This window comes from Gavialis gangeticus, unplaced genomic scaffold, assembly GCF_001723915.1.
Source record: "Gavialis gangeticus isolate Ggan-Ray unplaced genomic scaffold, GavGan_comp1, whole genome shotgun sequence".
NCBI classification, from domain to species: Eukaryota; Metazoa; Chordata; order Crocodylia; family Gavialidae; genus Gavialis; species Gavialis gangeticus.
Genome location: NW_017729019.1, coordinates 12,250,788 through 12,265,866, shown reverse-complemented (window position 1 = coordinate 12,265,866; position 15,079 = coordinate 12,250,788). Strand labels below are relative to the sequence as shown.

The window sequence follows — 15,079 nt, the reverse complement described above, 5'->3', positions numbered from 1 at the left end:
TGCCCCGAGGGAGCGGCAGGCTGAGCGTGGGCTGCAGGGGAGAGCCCGTGCTGGCGGCGGGGTCCGGGTGGCTGGGCTCTACCTGGGAGGGGAGATGCCCATCTTCCCAAGCCCGAGCGACTGGGTGTAGCTGAGGGCGGAGACCTGTCCCCTGCCACAGTCCACCCTAGCCCCCTAATGGGAGGGTCTCCGCTGCACAATTTATGGCAAAGGTGGGGTTGCTCTTGAGCTTTCCTTCTAGCTTGCTCTTGTGGCCTTTTGGCTAGGGGCAAGGAAATCAAGGGGGCATCTGAACCCCAAGGCCCCAGGGCTTGCCTTGCCACGGATTTGGGAGCGTCTGAAAGCCAAGACTGAAGAGTCTGGGAGGGAGGGTGCTTGGCGGTGGTAGCGCCACGCAGACCTGAATGACCGAGCTGTGCTCACCCCATGGGATTTGGAGCCGATGAGGCGGATTTGGCCCCAGACAGAAAATTTACAAACAGAACAAAACCAAACCAGAAACCCCATCCCCACACAGCGAGGGCCAGCTGCACATAGGGAACCTTCTGCGCCTTCCCATCTCTCCAAGTAGAAGCCCGGCTTTTTTGGGCTACGGTATCTGGGCCAGCATCTTCGCACCCGCCGTGTTACCTTCATCCCTGCTTCAGTATGTACAAGAAGGTACCAAGGGAGCACCAGCTGGCTGCAGGGCAAGCTTAACTTTGAGCATCTGCTGAAGCCTCCTTGCTCAGGAGGGCGGGAGCTCCTGGTTTGGTGCTTGGCTGCGCTGGGGGCTGGAGCAGTCTGACTTCTCGTACTGATGAGTCCCTCCAGCTCCCCCGATAGCCAGCATAAGCCAAAGGGGAGAGGCGGCACGGCCCATTTTCACAGCTTCGTTGTGAATGTGGCTGTTAGGTGCTTCGCAGCAACTCTCTGCTTCTGGGGGTTACCCATGAATCTCCGAATCAGGCCCTTTGCTGTCAGAGCTGTCTTTTGGCCAAACCCTCAGGGACTGCTGCAAATTGTCGTGGCTTAGTTGATGATGGGGCCGTGGCCCCAGCAGAGGACCTGCTCTGTGGCATTGTGGATCTAGGACGATGCTGCACGTCACGGTAACGCTGGTCTGGCAGCTTGCAAAGACTCCCCTTACCTTGGAGCGCTCTTGTGGCCCCTCACCAGCTCCTTCCACCGTGTAAGTGCATGCATCGCTGTGGAGAGCGGTCACTCGGAGTAGCTGCTTTGGCGCCAATGCCTGCCTGCAAACCTTGGTCTCGCCTGGCCTCCTTGGCCCTTTTGCCTTCTCAGCTTTGTCAAAGCCCTGGCCACCCCCTTTGCCCTGTCTGCCAGGCCTATTGCTCTCTGCCCCCTGCTCTGAGTTTTACAGATTAATTGAGGACTTTGTTGGCCTGCAAGAAACCCAAAGCATGAGCTGATGCTTGTTTTTAATCCAGTGACACTTCTCAGAGTTACAGTGCCAGTGGGGCTCTGTCTTTTTGTCCACGGCCCAGCTGAAGGATTGCGTTACAGCTTATTTATAAAGCTGCCCCACTGGAAAAACAAAGGGTTGATATATATAGACCCTTGTGGAAGCCTGGGCATTTGCTTAGCAGCCTCATGGTACTGTACAGCATGCTTCGATCTCGCCAACGCCTCTGCCCTCCAGCCAACTCCGAGCTGCTAGTACAACACGCTCTATTCCCTGCTCCCCCCCAGCTTCACCAGGGTTTTATGGTGTTGGTGGAGACAGCACTTCCCCCTCCTGCTGTGCTGTCCCACTCTAAATGGCATGGCACAGCACGCCACCCTGCCTCCTTTTCCCCACTGGGCTCAGTGCAGGACTCCAGCCCCAAGCAGCAAGAAGAAGCAAAGGCCCCAGGAGGGACTGTGCTGATCTCCTTTGGGTGGAGGTGCCCAGAGATTTTAAAGACGGGTGACCATACAAACCTCTGGGTGAAGGCCCGTTGGGACTGGAGCCATGTGCTGCAGCTCTTAGCAGTGGTGTCATGGGCGAAACGGGGCCTGTGGGAAGACCTGGTGCTTCCTCTTGTGCTTTTAAACATATTCCTTTCTAACTGGTCATGCTACATGACCGACAGCCCCGTGAACTGCGACTGGGGATGGAAACCCACTGGGCTAAGTGGAGGGAAATGGCCCAAATACTGGATTTGCAGCAACTGACTGGAGAGGATGGGGGTTGGGGGACAAAAGCAGTGGGCTCCTCTGTGCACATGCATGTATCAGGTCATCTAGTGCTGGAGCTGTGGGCAGGCCTGGCTTGGGTCGTGCCAGGCCAGGTCTGGAAAAGGCTCTGCCCCAAATAGCACCCTGGGCTGCTCTGGGCACCACCCTTGGTACTTTGGTACCTGAGTGGGGATGCTGCTCTCTTGCAGCCACCTGATGGGCATTCCTGGAAACTACCATCCGCCTCTGGGGGCTCTGGTCTGCTTGGCTGTGTGTGAAGAGCTCCCCAAAAGGTGCTGGGAGGTGGCTGAGGGCTGCACAGGAGTGGGAGCCCATGTCGGCCCTTGCCCTTTGAACTGCGGTAGGCACGGGCTGCTTGGCCCTGCGGGAGCAGCCTGCACAGACTGCGTGTGTGTGTCCATGTGTGTCCTCCTCCACAAGAGCTGCCGTCAGTAAACAAACAGGGCTCGGCTTTCAAAGGCTTTCATGATTCATTAACTTCAAAGGAACAAACTCTTTATTTTCCTACCAGGTCAGTCGCTCTGGAGACGCTGGGTCCCTTGGTGTCGAAGGTGACCAGCTGCCCACGCTGGGTCCCTATGTCGGCTTGGCACAGCTGCTGTTGCTTCTGGTAACAGCCCTTGGCTTTGCCAGAGTACTGTCTGCCCGGAGGGCTGCAGCAGAAAGCACAGGGAAGGCTGCTTGACTGCCTCAACTCTCTGACAAATGGAGAAAAGCCAAAGGAAATTGAAATGCTGCTGCATTTTTTAGGCAGTCCTTTCCACTGGACTTTGGGCATGTGGCATCCAGCCTGCAAGGGCACTTCTTGGAGCTCATGCATGCATGCACTGGGTGTCCATCTGCGAACTCTAGAATCTCACCTGCTTTGAGACCTGGCTTGCAAAGTCTGTCAGGTTTCCCAGGGTGCCAGTAGCATCTGCAGAACTGAGCTTGTAGTGAGGGCACTGTGCCGGGACTCAGGAGATCCAGGCTCTGGTCTGGGCTCTTAAGCTTGTCAGGCATTCAGTTGCTTTGGGCCCCAGTGGTCTAGCCGTGAAGTAGCAACGATAATCCCCACCGCCATTGGTTGATTGTCCCGCTAGGCATTTGTGCAAGACCCAGCACAGCCCTGGGGTTGAGAGTGATACCCAAATCCACTCAGTGTCATCAAGTGAATGTGGGAGGTAGTTGTGGCCTTTGGCTTGGCTGTGAACACATGGTTTGGCTCATCCACGGAGCCTTGCCAAATTCAGCTGAGATTTATTATGATCTTTTGGGGCAGGTGTCATGTCTGGGGTGCAGAGTGAAGCTGGGGGGAGCTCCGTTGCCAGACTTCCTGCAGGAATCCCCTGTTCCCTGGGGGGGGGGTGCTAACCTTTCATGTAGCAGCATCTGACCCTTTCAGCTATAATTCCAGGGGGGAGACTTTGACCCTGAACTAGTTCAATAACAACAAGGCAGAGAGGTCCTGGGGAGCCTAGTCCTTGCATTACAATGCCCTTTATTTAGAATAATTCTCGGCCTTGTGTAATTGCAGCCACTGGGACATCAAAGAGGGAATATCATTGTCCTGGAATAACCCCCAGCGCCAGGCCTGCTGACCTAGCAGGAAGCCCATTTTCTGAGGGGACAAAGCTGTTCATTAACAGCTTATTTTGGGAAGTGACATTAAGGGGACATGGTGAAATCCAAGCCCTGCCATCTTCTAAGCCATCTGTAGAAAAGCTGGTCTCTGCCAGGCAGAGGGTGGTAGGCAGCCTCTCCTGAGAGGCCCACACCAGGGACAGGGTCTCGCAGGACCCCAGAGAAGCATGCTCAGGAAGACAGGCTGGCTCTGGGTGTCTATTGCATCTGACTATCCTTATATCCATGACTGGCCAGGGCTTCCTGGGAACTGTGGCCGGTGGTTTCCCAAATACAGGCATCGTGTCCCCAGTGCTGAATCACTGCCCGCGAGTGCTTTGAGCCTTGACTCTGCTAACATGAAACTAAAAGGAGCTTGAGGCCATTTTCATTAAACCTGTTGGCATCACTCTTCAGTTTGGAGCACCAATTGTAAAGTCAGAAATCATGGAGAAGTCGAATTGGTCTATGCTGCTACAGGTGCCCTGGTACTGGTACCCAGCATCATGAACATCACTGGTGACTGGTGTGGGAGACACTGGTTCCATGGTGAAGCTCTCCACATGGAGATGGAAGAGTTGTCCTTGTCAAAAGGAGCACGGCAAGGATGCCTCAGTGCACTCAGGTCTGTCCTGAGGTGGTAGGATTGCGACCTCTCTCTTTGGCCCCACCAGTATAATGAAGTGGGCTCTCGGCAGAGCACCATTTAGACTGGCCCCAGGTCCCTGTCAGCCCCTGCTCCATGCCTGGGTGTGGGTCACTGTGCTGCTTTCGGGGTCATTAACTTCCTCATCATGAAGACAGGCAGGAACAGGGGCAACAGGCCTGGCTGGCAAGCGTCTAGCTTGGATGTGTAAGCCCCAGAGCCGTCCCTGCTGGGATTTGGCCTAATGTCCCTTGAGGTGCCTGAATGTATTATGCCAGATGGGTTGTAGAGAGAGCACTGATGAGAGACGATGAGAGGAAAACTGGCTACCGATGCCATGTCCCTCTCCTTCCCGGGATGGTGACCTTGCCAACGCTGACCGGCAGGCGCGGGCTCTGTCTGTCATCGGCGGGTCAGATGAGGCTGCAAGTTGACCGGCGCATGGAAAAACATGGGGTGACATCATGTAGTGACACCAACCTGCTGATTCATTTCCAAGGTTGGCAGTTGCTTTATTTATAACTAAGCGAGCTGGCATCGTGCAGCGACAAACTCTTGCAACAAGTTGTCCGTCAAATGCAGGTACCGTTCAAGCAGGAAGCATTTGTGGCAGAACCATGTGAACGTGGGATCTTCCTGGGGCTTGATGTCTCTGTTGCCCAGCGTGCTCTGTACAGTCTTGTGCGAGCCTACAGAAAAGGATCCATCTGCCTGGGCCTTCACCAGACCCTTTACACCCAACAAGAATCATGCACACGTTGCTGGAGAAGGACTGAGTTGGGTTAAATGAGACCCACCAAAGCAAGGCCATGCCAAATTATGGGACATCTCTTACCCTAATGCACAGCACAGTCTGCTGCTAGGGTCTCCATTTCATCACAGGGGACTTCCCTTTGCCTCCAGCTGATAAGAAAACCTCATGGTAAAATATCCCAGATGAAGCCCTCACCAGGCTGCCGGTCTCATGTATGCCAACCCCAAATGCTGGTGGTGCTTGGGGCTCAAACTTTCTATATCCATCCCTGAAAAGGATCTCGGGCATTGTGCGTGACCGGACTGGGACTGGTTTCAGGAAGGGCAAGCTTCTCTTTCTCCCGTTCTGTTGAAATTGCAAGAAAATATCTCGCTGCCTGCATGATTCCCTGCCTCTCTTCTTTACCAGCATCAAGCTCCTGTGCTTGGGACTGCAGGACCCTGTTGTGCTTCAAGTACGTCTAGTTTCTGGTTGGAAAAAAATGTTGATGGAACAGCGCTTTTTGTCAGAAAGTGTGTTCCACGTGGTAGGACGCTGTCAGTTTTTCCCCAAGACTGCCTGTTAGAGGAGAGAAGTGGGGGTGGGTGGCGGGAAAGTTTTCTGATGTTTTTAGTATCCGTTTTAAAACAGTTTTAAAACAGGACAGTTCAGTCTCTCACTTCTGAAATGACATTTTGGCTTCAAGCTTTACTATTATTTGTTGCTTTCTACGTGGGATAAAATAAAAAATCGACATTGAAACAAACTGTAAATATTTTATCACTACTACACTTTGAAATTCACAACAATGACATTTTCAATCCACCCAAAATGAATTTTCCTTCTAGACTTTCATGGGAGAACCTGGAAATTCAGAGGGTTCATTCAAAATGGGGAACAAAGCTGGATTCAGAAAACTCCTTTGCAAAGCAGCTGTATCTGCAAGAGACCTTTAAGGGAACCACTCATCATGTTGCACACTAGTAGCTCTGGGGAAAGTGGGCCAAGCCTGCCTGCTTTTCAGCCCACTGGCTACAGTAGTTGCTTGGACAGACTGCCCAGGGTTTGGCTGGGTGCCAGGGTCTTATCTACTGGAAGTACTTGGGAGGACGTATTGCTGTTGGGGATTGGTGCGTGGTGGCTTTTATTTGTCTTTTGTGAATGCATGTGGCTGGCATCTAAATATTAAGCACCGCAGTTACTCCCCTAAGGTTTAATAGCACAATGCAGTGTGCAACCAGTGTTTGCAGCAGGTACAATGTCCTGCAGGCTGTCTTGCATTTAAGAACACAGAACAACACACAAAGATATTACTTCAGAGCCTTTTATCACTAACCCAGGTAACATATAATAGAATGAGCACCTTTCTCCTGACTTTAAGGATGGTTTATACTGTTAGGGCTGTGAAAGGGGGCCTGGGTGCACATGGAAATCCTGCCTGCTGCGTGCAAACCATTTGCATGGCCCCAAATCCAATCCCCCCTCTGGGCTTTTCCCTTCAAGGTTGTGGGCTATGAACTGAGGCACAGATGCACTGCTGGCTTCCCCAGATCAAAGTGCCTTCCTTTCTTTTGCTTGTAGAAAGACAGCCTGAGACTGGACGGCATTCTGCCTGGCATGAATCACTCCAGCACTTATTCTTTCCTCTGGTGGGGAGGGGAAGGGGCTTGCTCCTTGCATGCTCCAGAGGAAGGCTAGGCTGCAGGAGGAAGCGCCAAACTGGGGCAGGCAACGCGCGGCACGTGCCCTCTAGCTTGCTCATCGTAGAGGGATGTGAAGCACTGCTGGAGTGACTCATAATCCCTGAATGGGCTCCAAGGGTTGTAGCGGTAGCGAGAAGATCAGGGGGAAGTTGGATTGGGTGGGATTATGGGGAGGCTGGGCTCCTTGGTGGTCGTGCTCCTATCTAATGACCTTCTGTGTGCCAGGAACCTGTAGCAGGAATAAGGAGTCGCTTGCCTCTGTCTAGGGCCAAGCTGGTTCCATCCCCATGGGGGACAAGGGTGTAGCAGGCCCATGGGCTTGTTGCCTTCTCTCGGGTACTGACAGCTAGGTCATGCCCTACTTTCCTTCTGAGCTGTCCCATGAGACCCTTCTGGAGGGAATGCCACCCACCTGGTATCCCACTCATCCCAGGAAGGACAGGGCAGGCTGGTGGCAGCAACACCTGGCATCTTGGAGAGGTGAAACAGCAGCCACACCACCGGGAAGATCCTGGGGGATGCTGGGGATGGGGCTACCTTCTGAGTTAGGTGTTTCGTATTCCCCCTTCCTGCAGTGTCGGCTGGATACGGGGTTGTTCTTTACCTCCTGTCCTGGAGGTGGCTGGGGGTGGATGTGACCTGGTTTGGTAGAGTTGTGTGCGGTTCGTGCACATGAACATGCACCATGTTCAAATGAAAGCAGGTATGATGAAACCAATGTTAGCAGAGTCATTAGGCTTAATTAACAAGCATGTTTAGTACTGGGAGAAAAATCCTTGGCTGAAGGTGGGGCAGGGACCTGACTCTCCTTTTGCTTGCCCCTGGTCTCGCACTGCTGAGGCTGCAGTGACTTAATGGGAGATGACCCATCTGAGCATGGGATCTCCTGGACACCTAGGTCTCCAAGCCTGTTGTCAGCTTTTGCCATGCCTTCCGGGAGCTGAGGTGGGGGTGCAAAGGCAAACAAAAACACCTCTTCTCATTCCTACTGGCCTGCCTCATGCCTGCTTGGGGCTGGTGGTAGCTCAGAACGTAGCTGTTGGTGGTGAATTGGTGAATAATTCATGCACTGAGTTGGTGTTCATTAGGATGAGGTCTGGGATTCTGTTTTGGTTATTTAAGGGTGGTCATTTCTGAGGCCTTTGTCTCACAATAGCTCCCTTGATGGCCTCCAAGAGCTTTAATGTATTTATAGTATGATGTCCTTAGCCTATTCCTACTCAGTGACTAACTCTCTGTGCCAGGGTTTGCATAACAAGCTGTGAAGGTAAGTGGCTTATTTCCACCCCAGGTTCACCTAGAAGCAGCAGCATGAGAAACTTTTGAGTTTTTATTTTTAAATGCTGGAAAAGCATCAGAAACAGGCCTGTTGTTTGATCACCATCACCCCGGCACAGATCTGCAGTCACCTCATTGAAGTCGATGGCTGCTTCAGGCTTACCGTGGTGAAAAACTGATCAGAGGTGTCTAATCCAAGCTACTTAGATTTACTGGCACAGCAGGCACTAATAAATGGCCTGTTCTCTTGCCCCTAGTTGATGCATCTTGCAAGGCAGGAGGAAGCTGGATTATGTCTGCAAGACCCCTGATGTCGTGCTACGCCGGATAACAAACTCCTGCTAAATTGGATCAGCTTCTCAGCCGGCAACCCCTCTGATAGCTGACAGGGAGTCAGGGCAAGGCGTGCTGTGCTTCCAGCCCTGGGATGCCAAGAACTTGACTGCTTGCTTTGATAAACACCGGGCGCTGATGTGTCAAGACCCAGAGCCTTCGATAGCATTCGTTGCTGCCGAGGTTCCAGGGGGAGGCAGGTGTGAAGCGGCATTCGTCTGGAAATTGTGCAGCACTCGTCAGCCGGGTGCTTTGAAAATGTCCAGGCCGTGGCGTAGCAGCTTGGTTTTCCCATGGATTAGGCATTGCGGGAAAGGGAGGCACAATCAGGGATATGAGCCATGCTGGGCCCTCCTGCTTGGGCCTGATCAGTATTTCAAACCCAGTCCTAGGCGCCACCTCTTGCAACTGGTTTCCCCTTTGGCAAACCTCACCAAGTACCTCTGCCAGGGGAAGTCCCAGTGCCAGGCCACACCAGAGGCTGGGAGAAGGCTGCATGAGCCTGGCCTGCTGTTATAGATCAACCCTTCCACTACGCAGTGATGTGTGGGAGAGGGGAGCAGGGTGGGGGGACTGTGTGGAAGGCGCCCCGCTGCCCAGGCCCTCTGTGGGGAGCACAACGGGGTCCGTCATGGGGCCCACACACTCATGGAAATTAGGGACCCGATCTGAAGTCCACTGCAGTTGTCATCTCTCCACGACCCCCAGGGGGGATGCAGAGCCCTGCGCGGACTCCTGTCTTGGGTGCAGGAGAGACACAAGGCTAGGATTAGGAGAGGGAGATTATGCCTGGAGGGGCGAAGCTTGGAGCACATAGACAAAACTTGCGGGCTGCCACAGAGCCTTCAGCCAAGTCCCTCATTGGGACCAGGGGAGATGACACAAAAATGCAAGATTTACTAAGCACATTGATTTCCCATTTTGAAGAAAAGCTGTAAAATTGCAGCCGGTTAAGGGTAGGGGGTGGTGGTAGGGTACACAGGGGTCAACAGCTGCCTGTGCAAAGCCATTTTTTAATTGGGAAAGACAGCTTTACCTCGTGAAAGGCTGCCCAGCCCTACCGAAGCTGTCGGTCAGGTGGGCAAGCACCTTGTGTCTGACCCCCCCCGCAACTGAGGACTGCAGACATTAGGCAGGGGCAAAGTCCCGTGCACCCTTTCTCTACCTGTATGAAGCGGCTCTCTCTGCAGCGTGTCATGTCCTGCTTTGTCCCACTCTGCTCTGTCGCAGCTGCGCCTTTCCCAAGAGACTTTCCTCTCTCTCACAAGCATTTGCTCTGAGGACCAGGCACCGTAAATTCCTTTATCCTTTCCTCTTGTTTTGGCTTTTGCAATTATCTACAAACAGTGAGTTTCCTTTATGGCCCACACGTCTCAGAAAATAGCCATAATGTGCCACAGTGCAGAAGACTGCCACAAGGACAAGAGCTTTGCATCTGTCTGTCTGCCCATGCAGGGTGGTGCGGTGGTGTGTGTTTGCGGTTCAGGCTGCATCCTACTCTGTCAGCAGGTAGTGGTGCTAATTGTTTCATAGATTTCATAGACATTTGGGCTGGAAGGGACCTCGGAAGATCATCAAGTCCAACCCCCCGCCCAAAGGGCAGGAAGTCAGCTGGGCTCATAGGATCCCATAGCTGGGGTTAGGAGCACTGGTTTCAAAACCCACGTGCGTAACCCAAGACAACAAATCCAGGGTTATAGTCTGGTCTTTTCCCTGTACCTAATAGGCCTGCATTATCTTACTGGGTTTTTTGTTGCTGTTGTTGATGAATTGACCCACAAGACTTACTGGGTTGGAATTAGGAAAAACCTTCTCATTAGGAGGGCAGTGAAGCACTGGAACAGGTTACCCAGAGAGGTAGGTGGTGGACTTTCCATCCTTGGAGTTTTTTAAGACTTGGCTAGACAAAGCCTTGGCTGGGATGATGTAGTTGGGGTTGATCCTGCCTGGAGCAGGGGTTTGGACTAGGTGTGACCTTCTGAGATCCCTTCCAGCCCCCGTTTTCTATGACTGATTCTGTGATTTCACAGAGGGAACCTGCAACCGCCCCAGTCTCACCCTCTGCTTTGCACTGACTTGCAGCCTAGGTCTTTCCAAGCACGAAGCCCTGAAGCAGCTCCCTGATGTCTGTTCCTTTGCTCCGTTTCAGGTTGCATCTCCAGAGAGTTGGCAAGCCGCAGTGGGAGCATCTCCTACTTCCAAACCGCGCATCATCCTGATTGCTTCCTCTGCAGTCCCTGCTGGTCTAGTCTGGTTACCTACATGCGAGGGAGGCTGCTTGACTTGGCTTCTACAAGCAAAGGTAGGAGATCATCTTTCTCATGAATGAGGGGGCAGTGAGGGACCGTCTTGGCTTTTTGTGTGCCCAAAGAATTGGTTACGGGCAGCTTGCTGACTCTCCGTTTGCATATAGCTAGGCTAGTTGCTGGTTTTCTGTTTCGGCTGGAGTGGAAGTGTTGGGGGAGAGGGTGCAGCATGGGATGTGACTTGTGATGCTAAGAACCCAAACCAGAGAGGAAGATGCTGGAAGAAACCTCTTACCCTGAGAAGCCAAGGCAACATCTTCTCCTATCCCAAAGTGCAATTCTCCCTAGTGCAGGCAGTGCCCTGGGCATGTTGTCTGTGGGCAGTGTTGGAGCAGATCTGCACGTATCTATGGAGAGGAGGTGCCAGACAGTAATGCTTAAATGTGCCTGGTTTCCGGCGCACGGCACTGGTACCTCTGTGCCTTGGCTCTTGGCGCTGTCAGGGTGTAAACTGCACTCTCCTTGGAGAGTGTGAATATGTAACGCGGACAGGGGCCAGGGCTTGGTTCTGTTTGGCATGGAAGTGCAAAGTCATTAACCTCTCTGGGCAGGTGGACATGTCTCTGGTGAGACACATCCCCACCTTGAGAAGCAGCCTTCTTTTATAAAACATGCTTCAAGCTGGGGCTTGCTTCTCCCTTGTCCTCGAAGGCCTGTTGACAGCTGTGCCAGGAGCCCCATTACCTGAGCACTTATGCAAGGTCAGCTGCCTGGGAAAGGGAGTGAGGTCTAGAGTCCTATGCTCCGTTCAGGCTGTGGTTTGACACACCAGCTGCCCTCTCTGCCTGTGGTGTTTTGGGAACCAAAGCTGCTGGAAGCCAGTCAGAGCTCTTCCTCACCAGCTGAAACCTCGGCGCTTGCAAACTCAGCCCTGTTTTGTTTGTTTTTTTTCCTTAATTGCTGACATATGAGGCTGTCCTACAGTGGGACGGTGAAAGGATTTGCCTGCTGGCAATTACTCCAGGCCTGTCCTTTCCACAGAGAGGGAAAAAGAGAAGCAAAACAAGAGACTCAAGTCATTAGGCAAGTTGTCGCATGACCATCGTGGATGGATAAATGTAGGCTCTTCTGTATCCCCCCGGGATACAGACACCAAGTATCTAGCTTTCCAAGCCTCAGTTCCCATCTCGCCTCCCCTCCCTTTCCCCCTCTGTCTGCCTCTTCCTCTGCTAGCCTTTTGGGCAGGGGATCCCCAACTCTCTGTGCAGCCCTGAGCTGGTTGGGATGCTACGAGTGAAGACACTGCAGCTCCCTCGTGTTAGTGATGTCACGAGGTCTTGGTCACCTCGAGACCCTTACCCTTAAATGGGTGGCATTTCCCTGATGCCCTGCTGAGCAGAGCCTGTGTTCAACCCTTGGAGGGTTAATAGGACTTGTGATTTATTTAGTGGTACACATTTTTATTTAGAGATATGATTCTGTTGAAATCCCCTCCTTTTTCACCCTCTTGGTGCTTGAATAGTTGCAGTGCTTGGACAGCTGAAAACCTCCATGAAGCACATGGCTTTGCTGGAGACAATACTCCCAGGGCCTGGACCACTCTTCCTGTCTCTAGCTGGACATACCCTTGCCTTTTCGCATTTCTCGGTTTCCCTGTCTGTAAAATGGGCATAGCAATATTGCTCCTCCTTTGTCATGATCTGTGGTGGGAGAGAGCAGGGCACAGCTGGAGGGGCCCAGCAGTTTGGGGATCAACCCCAGGAGTGGCCCACGCTGTGCTAGCTGGGTCATCTCTGTCAGGCTGCATAGGCTGCAAGAGCCCTGAGGCCTGAGGCAAATCCTGGGAGCTCCCATGCAACTGAGTCTCATTCCCCTTGGTGCTCGCCAAGCTCATCATGCCAGCTCATCACAAAGCTCTGGTCTTGTTTGCATTGCAGTCCTACCAAATGGCTCATTGCAACCCGTTGTAGATGGGTGCATGAATTGTGGGTCTCTGTGGGCCAAGCTGCATTTCGCACTGGCAGCAGTGTCAGAGCTGAGATGATTGCAAAGGGATCTCCTTGCCTCGCACTTCCCCGTGCCCATCAGGACCCCCTGCCCTGTGCTTTTATAGTACGACCATATTCTTCACCATGCCTGGAGCTGCAGAAAAGGCTTCTCTGGAAACAGCCAGCAAAGGAGCCAGTTGCATCTCAGATGAGCCTCAAGACAAAGTCAGGAATTGCAGAGTGGAAATACACTCCTGGTGTGCAGGGTGGAGAAATTTAATCCACTACTGGAGATACTTCTCTTTGAGAACTGAGCAAGCAGCCGTGTCACGAGAGCAGTATCACATGGAGTAGCAATGTGTGCAGCTTTCCTGCAAGGGGCACAACGAGGACCAAGGGAGCACTTAAAGCTGGAGTCAGATAAACAGGCCAAGGCACCCCGGGCTGCCGATTATTTCTCTCTCATTCTCACATTTGAAGAGGGGATGCATGAGAGCTGCCCTTCGCACCGACCCTAAGCCACAGGCCACACCTGTGTTTCCTTGGCAAGAGGGTTGGGGTGAAGCCATACTTGGGTGTATCTGCAATTAAGAGGAAATGAGCCCATCTGTCCCATCAAAATGGAAAGCGGCTGAGCAGAGACCTCCTCTCACTGAGCCCTGCGGCTTGTGAGAGGGCCGGGATCTTCCCCTGAGTCCTCTTGAGATTGGCTCCTTGGAGCCAGCTCTGTGCAGCCCCTGGGACGCTGGCCCTGCAGAAGCACGTGCAGTGCACAGGTGGGGAATACCCAGCCCACGGCGCTGGGGATGTCTCCTTGCTCTGCGAGGAATTCAGCACCTTCGTCGGTGGGAAGTGAACCATGTTCCCTGTCAACTCCCCTCAAACGACATGCCACGGCCTGGGCACAGCTGCGCCCGGCACTCATCCTCTGCACCCTGGGGGTTTTGGTCTTCAGCTCTTCATAGTCTGACAGAAATGGAGGAGCACTGGAGCGGCAAAGGTGAATGCAACCCTGGGCAGGGCAGGTTGAAGCCCTGTGCTCCCAGAAGGGCAGTAACAGCCGGGTGCTCAAGTTGCATCCGTGTTACAGGTATCCTTTACTGGAAAGAGGGCTTGGTGCACTGGGAACACTCCAGTCTGGGTGTGTGGACCTGTGCTCACCAGGTGCTGCCAGGCCCTCTCCTTACCAGGGTGGCCCGGTTACTGGAGACCTGATGATTCAGGGAAGACTGGGCACCGCTGCCCATCTCTGTTCCTCCACTCCTGCGATGCTGTGACCCACTGGTTCCCCTCTCGGGAGAAGAGGAGACACTGCCACCCGCTCTGACTTTCCTCCTTTTCTTGGAGCTGTCTGCAGAGGTACAAAAGCAGTGCCTAAAGCAAGGTGCTGACCGTGAAGTCAAGCAAGGCCACCCGCTGCAGAGAGACTGCTGAGGGCTCTGTGCCGCTGCTTGGGCATGGACACCTCCTGGTCGTGATCTCTCCAAGGAGGGGACAACAGTTGGCCATGGGATGCCTGTGCAGCACTGCACACTGCACCCAAGTCCCACAGAGCAGAGCCTGGTGCTGCTGGTTTCTGGGATGGAGGGGGACTGGAGTAATGGACCCCTTAACAAAGGCTTCCAGTCCTTGCTGTCAGAGGGGTAGTGGCAATCTGAGATGGAGGTACGTGTTCCTCTGTGCTGTCGGGTGCCCATCTTCTGAGGCACATGGTGCCTGGCTGGCAGAGGGGCTTTGCCCGTACTGGTCCCCGCACTGTAGAACGAGGGGCCCTGTGCCCAGTGCCTCAAAGGGGTGCTTTGCTCTTGCAGATAGGTAGCTAAAGGGGAGCTGATGCAGGTCCACTGGATATCTCTTCACCTGGTTCTTTCTGGCAGCAGTGAGACCAGCATGTTCCAGCCCAGCTGTCAGCTCAATGAAGATGGATGTTTGGTCCTCCTAATGCACTCATGCCTTTGGCTGAAGGACTCTGTCCCACCCCTGTTGGGGGACCTGGCATAGCCCTGGCTTTCTCTTGCTAGCTTGCCCGTGACTGCCCTGCAGTATTAGGACCAGGGAAATGCAATTCTCTTATTGCAGCAAGGGAGCAAACAGCTTCTTCAGCAGAGCTGCTGCTTCCTGGATATTTTGGTAAATGTAAGTATTCTGGTATAGTTTTCCTTTCTTGCCCTGGGTTATGCACAACGCAGAGAGCTGTGTGTGCGTGTGCATGTGTGTGTGCATAGGTGTGTCTCGCTTCATGATGCTCTTCTTTAATATTAGAGAGATTTTGCATCTTGGCGGGACCTGGGGAATGGAGAGGCTGTAACTGGAATGCAAGGTGCAAGCTTTCCCGGGCACTGTCTCCTACAGATGCCCTCCTTGCCAAC

General features: G+C 53.3%; 1 long non-coding RNA gene across 1 annotated transcript in view; it reads left to right on the top strand.

Annotated features, from left to right (window-relative positions):
* Positions 1-10,772, top strand: part of LOC109295306 — a 29,957-nt gene extending 19,185 nt beyond the window's left edge. Inside the window, exon 5 of the long non-coding RNA XR_002096722.1 lies at positions 10,626-10,772. This is a non-coding gene — a long non-coding RNA (uncharacterized LOC109295306). The remainder of the gene's footprint in view (positions 1-10,625) is intronic.
* The last annotated feature ends 4,307 nt before the right edge of the window (positions 10,773-15,079 follow it).